Source organism: Neofelis nebulosa, chromosome 8 (genome assembly GCF_028018385.1).
Source record: "Neofelis nebulosa isolate mNeoNeb1 chromosome 8, mNeoNeb1.pri, whole genome shotgun sequence".
Taxonomy (NCBI): domain Eukaryota; kingdom Metazoa; phylum Chordata; class Mammalia; order Carnivora; family Felidae; genus Neofelis; species Neofelis nebulosa.
The window spans coordinates 91,576,499-91,583,419 of NC_080789.1; the positions used below are offsets into that span (position 1 = coordinate 91,576,499).

A 6,921-nucleotide genomic window follows, 5' to 3' on the forward strand; every position below is an offset into this window, starting at 1 on the left:
AAAGGAAGAGAGGGAATCCCAAGCAGGTTCCTCTCTGTCAAAGCAGAGTCCTACATGGGGCTTAAATTCACAAACCATGAGATCATGACCTGAGCCAAAACCAAGAGTCAGATGCTTAACCAACTGAGCCACCCAGGTGCCCCTACCCAAATTTTAAATGCTTGGAACAATGAAGTAACTTAATAGATATTTGGAAAAGTATTATTTTTTATATCCTATATTATTTTTTTTCAACGTTTTTTATTTATTTTTAGGACAGAGAGAGACAGAGCATGAACGGGGGAGGGGCAGAGAGAGAGGGAGACAGAATTGGAAACAGGCTCCAGGCTCCGAGCCATCAGCCCAGAGCCTGACGCGGGGCTCGAACTCACGGACCGCGAGATCGTGACCTGGCTGAAGTCGGACGCTTAACCGACTGCGCCACCCAGGCGCCCCTATCCTATATTATTTTTAAGGTATAGTAGGTGTTTAGTAGAAGCTAGTTGACTTGTTGACATATGCTTTAGCAACATGTATGACTGAGGTCTAATCCATGCAAGTTACATACAATAAAATTGGGAAAGGATGATATATAATCAAATACTTCTACTGAATAAAGTAGAAAGAACATAAAAACAGAGGTTCTACTCATACAGAAATGATGGATATAGTACATTACTTCAGATGTATAGAAGTTGGAATCATGGCATTGATACATATGCTATTAAGAAGTACAAGAAGTAAAAGGACACAGTATTAATTAAGTTATAATGAAAAGCACAAAACCTCTTGACATTTTTTAATTTTAAGTGCTTGCTAACTATTAGCATGCAAGATATTTCCAAAACTGAAAAAAAATAGAAAAAATCACTTACGTTTTATATTATAAATCTGCCCCCAAATACCTGGTAATAGAGGTAAAAAGTTTTAGAAATTATTTTTAAGTTCAATTAAGTGGGCACAAAAATGCTTTGTAATTATAATATGAAGAAATATAGGACTTAAACATCTTAACACTGGATCTATGATGGAGAGGATACTTATGATAGGAGGATTGGTCTCTGAGTATATCAAAGTGAGTCTTCTACTTTGACAGCGCTCACTTAATATCTACCTTATTAGAGTATACTGAGTGTTAACTGTCATCTTCTCACTCATTCACAAAAACTTACAAATTGTTAAGTTTGTCCTCTGGTGTCACATTTCTCTTTACCTTTACTAATTTTGCTCAAAAAGTATTATTGTTTGGTCCAATATGATAAGACATGTTTAAGCTAGTAGTATACTCACGCTCCTAACACACTTTCACATTTTGTGGAAGAATGCATCAAATTTCAAGTGAGATGATACTTACTTCTCTAGCTTTTTGGAGCAAACCACATACACCTTGCTACTATAAAAAAAAATCAGGTAAAATGGATCTATAAATGTGATATTGATGGATATAACATGAAAAACCTACTTGCATGATTTATTGAGAAAACATCCCAAATTGGATGTAATTTGTACATATTTCCAAACTTGTTCTAGTTTAAGCTTTTTTTGTTATTGTTATGTTATCGTAGTCTCAATTAGTGATGAATCACTGAATCATTAGAATGGTGACCGACTTCACTACAAATGTGCACACACACATGTATATGCATACATGACTGTTTTGAAAAATAATTTTACATTTAAATAGCATCCATTATTCTTGGCTGATCTTTAAAATCTTCATTTTTAATCAAAACATGAAGAATTATAAAAAAACAGGAACGATAATAATTCAACCATCACAGTACTCTTTTTAAGAATAAAATTCTTGGGGTGCCTGGTTGATTCAGTCAGTTGAGCATCTGAGTTTAGCTCAGGTCATGATCTCACAGTTCATGAGTTCGAGCCCCACATCAGGCTCTGTGCTGACAGCTCAGAGTCTGGAGCCTGATTCGATCTGTGTCTCCCTCTCTCTCTGCCCCTCCCCTGCTCATGCTCTGTCCCTCAATAATAAATAAACATTAAAAAAATAAAATAAAACAGGTGTTTCTTTAAAAGAAAAGAATAAAATTCTTATAAATTATTGTAGTGAAAAAAAATCCTAGCTGTGCTGAACTGACAGTATATTATTGTTTAAGTGATTCACTGGTCAGCAGTATTCTGGCAGAAGAGTTTATGTTCATCAGATAAGTGGGCAAAGTTTGATGGGAACAGATGAACCAGAAAATTTTTTTTGATTTACTTGTTCACATTGCTTCCAAGATTTGAAGAACTAAATGTAATTAAACCTCATAATGATTTGTTGAAGAAGGTTATATTTTGCAGGGTCATACAAATTTTGGACTATATTGTACAGCCACTCCATCATCCAGGCCTTTGATAATAGCATTACTATATGCAGGCACTATTCTCTCTCTCCTCTCTTTCTTCTTTCTTTCCATATGCGTGTGTCTACATATGTATACATATATACACACACATTCATTTCTGTACATATATATTTATATGTATACATAAATATATATTCATTAAATCTTTCAAACTTTATATATGGGTTAGGTAATATTTTTAACAGTAGAAGAAACTGAGCCTGTAGAGACTAGGTAGATTGTTCACAAAGCAATAGAGTAAATGGCTTCAAATTCAGCTAGTTTCACTCAGAGCCTGGACTCTTAACACTACTTATCTGCCAATGGTAGAAATGATTTTTTTTTTAAGTCTAGCATTCTGCTTTTAAAAGTAGATTTTAAAAATCAGAATAATCGAGTCAGAGCCAGTTACTTTGTTCCTGGGTATGGTGACAAACACTGGCTACTAATAATGCAGCATGTCCAAGGAAGGGCAAAACAGAGCCAAATCTCTCTCTCTCTCTCTCTCTCTCTCTCTCTCTCTCTCTCTCTCTCTCTCTCATAATGGGGAGGAGTTTTACAGCTCATGAAAAGTAAGAGGAGATAATTATTCACTTCTAAGAGGATTCTAATGTTTTGCTCCAAGGGAAATGTGTGCTACTGACAGAAAGAACAGGTGTATTTTTACAAGTAACTCACATTTACTGGCATGGGTCTCAACAGGAATTGGTGCACCCATGTTCTTTCTCTGCACTAGGCTACAGTACCTAAGGAGAACATGAAAAGATGCTCACTATATCCTGACGGACTACTGGAATTTTCAAAACTCACAAAAGAATCAGAGGGAAAAAAAATTTCCTATGAGGAGATTAAGATGTTTCTTAAGGTGGGCTGGGTGGTCCTCAGACTGACTCTCTTGAGACTGCAATGGATTTGGAGGAACTGGAAGAGAAAAAGGCAAGTCATGTTCTAAGCAAGTATACACACAGGACACCTGTCCTCAAAAGTCTGTGTTTTCCTTTATGCATCTCGAGGAAAAGTTTACATTTGTGTGTAAATTTTTAGTTCTCCTATATTGTGATACTGGGAGACTCTTGAAATTTGTCAAAGTTTCATGTAAACATCCTGCATCCTCATTACACCTTAGAGTGTTTGGTCTGGCAGTGACTGATGGACAAGCATGCCACTGAATCTCCTTGTGAGCTTTGGCAAAATGAGCTGGGAGGCTGATGGCTCTTTTCAGTGGACTAGGACATGGTACCAGTCACCTTCAGGTGAAAAACCCATTTCTTTGGAAATGCTAGAGAAATCACAGACTCACAAAAGTGAGTAAATACTTCGGGACTGCTGCCTACCCCTACCCCTACCCCACCCACACACAACATAGGCAGCAGTGAGGCTCCTATGACATGAAGACATAAAGAAGAATGTTCTTGTTACACCCAATCCATTAAACAAATAATGTTCTTATACAGCACACATTTCCATTTGTTTGGAGTGGCTTATATGCATTGTTTATACAGTCTAGCACTCTCTCAAAGTCACCCTGAGCTCTGTGCTTCTAATACTATTCATTAACTTGCCCAATATTGTCAGACAAACAAAAAATCAGAAGTTATCATCCTATGCTCTTGATAACCTTTTATCATGGTCTTGCAGGTTGATTTAGTAGATCTAAAGTGACTACCCTTTTCCAAAGAATAATTCTGGAACATTCATCATTTTCACGCTAATTTAATATTTCACTTTTATTATATATTGGTGATTGGAAGAGGTGATGAAGAGTAGTATTATAGCTGAGAAAAATCACAACCAACAGAAAGGGGAACTACCCCCCAAAGTTCTTCCCAACGGAGGAAGCTATCTTTATTTGTATAAATAATGAAATTACTCTCTTCCTATCCAAAATCTTATCTTGTGGCTTTCATGAATGGAATTGGAAATGAAGAAACTAGCAGTACACATTGTTAGTAATTTTTATGAAGGTATATGTGTGTGTGTATTTGGTGAGGAGGTGCAAAATGGGAAACACATTGATAGAGTGAATATGTCATGACACTGATCCGTCAACACAACAAGACTAAAAAAAATTGCATTTACCTTATTTCTGTTGCAATTATTTTCACCAGAACAATCACTGAAATAGTAGAGACAATCATCTAAGGACTTGCCTCCACTTTAACTCTAGTTTGTCTTTCTGCTAGAAGTCTCCAGCAGAAGCCTCCTAGCTGACAAATTACAATTCATGTTACAGAGTTCATGTCCGGAGTCATCCTTGTTATACCTGACTCAAAAATCAACCTGCCATCTATGACATAATAAAAATTAAATGTCTCTTAATCACAGCACTAACTAGCAAGATGCAGACATAATTATATATTGGAATTGTCTAGGCTCTGCTAATTCTAATATTGAGATATTTCAGAAGAAAAAAACAATGTCACGTTATATCTCCAATTCATTAATAAGCATGTTTTTTAACCCACTATTCTTCACGCTGTATTAACATGTGACAGGGGTCAAGATTACATTAAATTATAGAAAAATTACTATAATTAACAGTGCCATTTGACAGCTTTATAGGTAACTGCTGTTCTTTAATTTGCTCTGAACAAGTTCTATTTTTCACTCTACTTCAGTGCTTTTTTACTCAAAATTTTTGGAACTACAAAACATAATTTTTCCCAAAATAAAAATAAAAATAATAAAATATAATATGGTTCCATTTAGTTTCTTTTTCAGACTGCATTATCTTGTTAAAGTAATAATAATAGAAGAGAAAGATTATGAACAATGGATAAAAAATTTCCTTGATTGTAAACAGAGAAAATTATTTGTTTGTTTATTTTCTCCCCTTGCTCAAAGCTTATTCTCCACTTACATGACTTTTGGCCACCATTTAACTTCCTGATTTCAGAAGCAGATCTAATGGAGAATTTTGTTTTGTCATTGGACACAAATCAAAAGCTCTTTATCACTAAAACCCCCAAATGTTCATGACTTAAGCCTCCCATACCCTTCTTCCCTCCCTCCCTTCTTCCTTCCTTCCTTCCTTCCTTCCTTCCTTCCTTCCTTCCTTCCTTCCTTCCTTCCTTCCTTCTTCTCTTTCTGTCTCTTTGTCTTTCTTTTTTCTTCTACTTTCTCTTTAGAGAGATATACTTTGCCCCCATCTAATGTGTATGACAATAAGTCCATGACCAAAGAGAAAATTATTTAAAAGAACCAGAACTCTCTTCCAACATCTCAAGATAACTCTCCAAACAAGACCATAGCAATGAATCATAGACACAGCCACACCAAATTCACAGATCAATTGAAAATCCTCATCAAAGCATTTGACCAAAATCTTTACCCAGGTTATGCTATCAAACAAAAACTTGCTTAGAAGTCAACACTGAAGAGTCTAAAATCCAGATTTGGTTTCGGAATTGAAGAGCTAGGTATCAGGGCCAGAAAAAATCAGAACCCGATAAGGAGTTAGAATTAAGCCAAGACCAGGATCATCCTGAAAAGGACATTCAAAGTAGAGAAGACAGATGGTGCAGTACCTGCTATAGAAACCAATTAACTCGAAATTCAACCTTGAAAAGTTAAACCATTACATTGATTAACATACTTGCTTAGCTGGCTTTATGCATGTAGACTTTAGCAACTGTCCTAATAAAAAGAAGCTTCATTCTGGAGTTGGGGCTTCATTCTGACTCGAGTATGAGGACCTTCACTTAACTGCATTTTGTTTGCAGACTCATCTTTTGCGACTCCAACTCCGGCCATATACTCTGCAACAGTACCAGCTATACTTCCACACAATTACACAACCTCATTGAGGCATTTATGAACAACCCATATGCTGGCATCGATTCCAGAGAGCAACTGCTAAGGAAATTGGCATTCCTGAATCAAGAGTCCAAATTTGTTTTCAAAATCAGAGATCCAGATTCCATGTCCAGAGAAAAAGAGAACCTGATGATGAAGACTTAGAACAAAGACCAGGAACAGGATCTCTGAGATGAGAGAGTTCAAGGCACAGAAGCTACAGAAAATGGCACCAATATTATTATTGGTTGTCTTATTTCTCCAGAGCCAGAGCAAGACGGACAGACAGTGACATGCAATGTATTTGATATCTTCGGCCTGGACTCTAAATCTCTCTCACTCATCTTGGAAACATGTTTTTCTGAACACATCTTCAGATTTTCCAGAGATGAGCCTACTGGAGACACTAAACAGGACTTCAGAAGGCAGAGACAGGAACATGGTGCCAGACAGCCCGATGGACTGATCCTGGACCGAGAGTTCAGCAGATCTCAAGGACAATGAAATTAAACAATATTATTTTTCAGTCATCATAGTAATTGTGATTTAAAAAAGAAAAGATTTTATTTTTAAGTAATCTCTATACCCTATGTGGGCCTTGAACTCACAACCCCAAGACCAAGAGTTGCATGCTTCACTGAGCCAGTCAGGGACCCCAACTGTGCTTTTTAATAAGAAACATTGACTTGGTCTTCATCCCAGTTTTCAAGCACAGAGCTTCTAAACTTTGGAGTTTCCTACGATGAGAGAAATTAGACGATTGGCACTTTCAGTCCTTCCTCCTGGACCTTCAGGAAGGAGG

At 36.6% G+C, this 6,921-nt stretch overlaps 1 pseudogene; it reads left to right on the forward strand.

Moving 5' to 3' along the window:
- Window positions 1-3,230: 3,230 nt before the first annotated feature.
- Window positions 3,231-6,311, forward strand: LOC131483875 (double homeobox protein A-like; annotated as a pseudogene).
- Window positions 6,312-6,921: the final 610 nt, after the last annotated feature.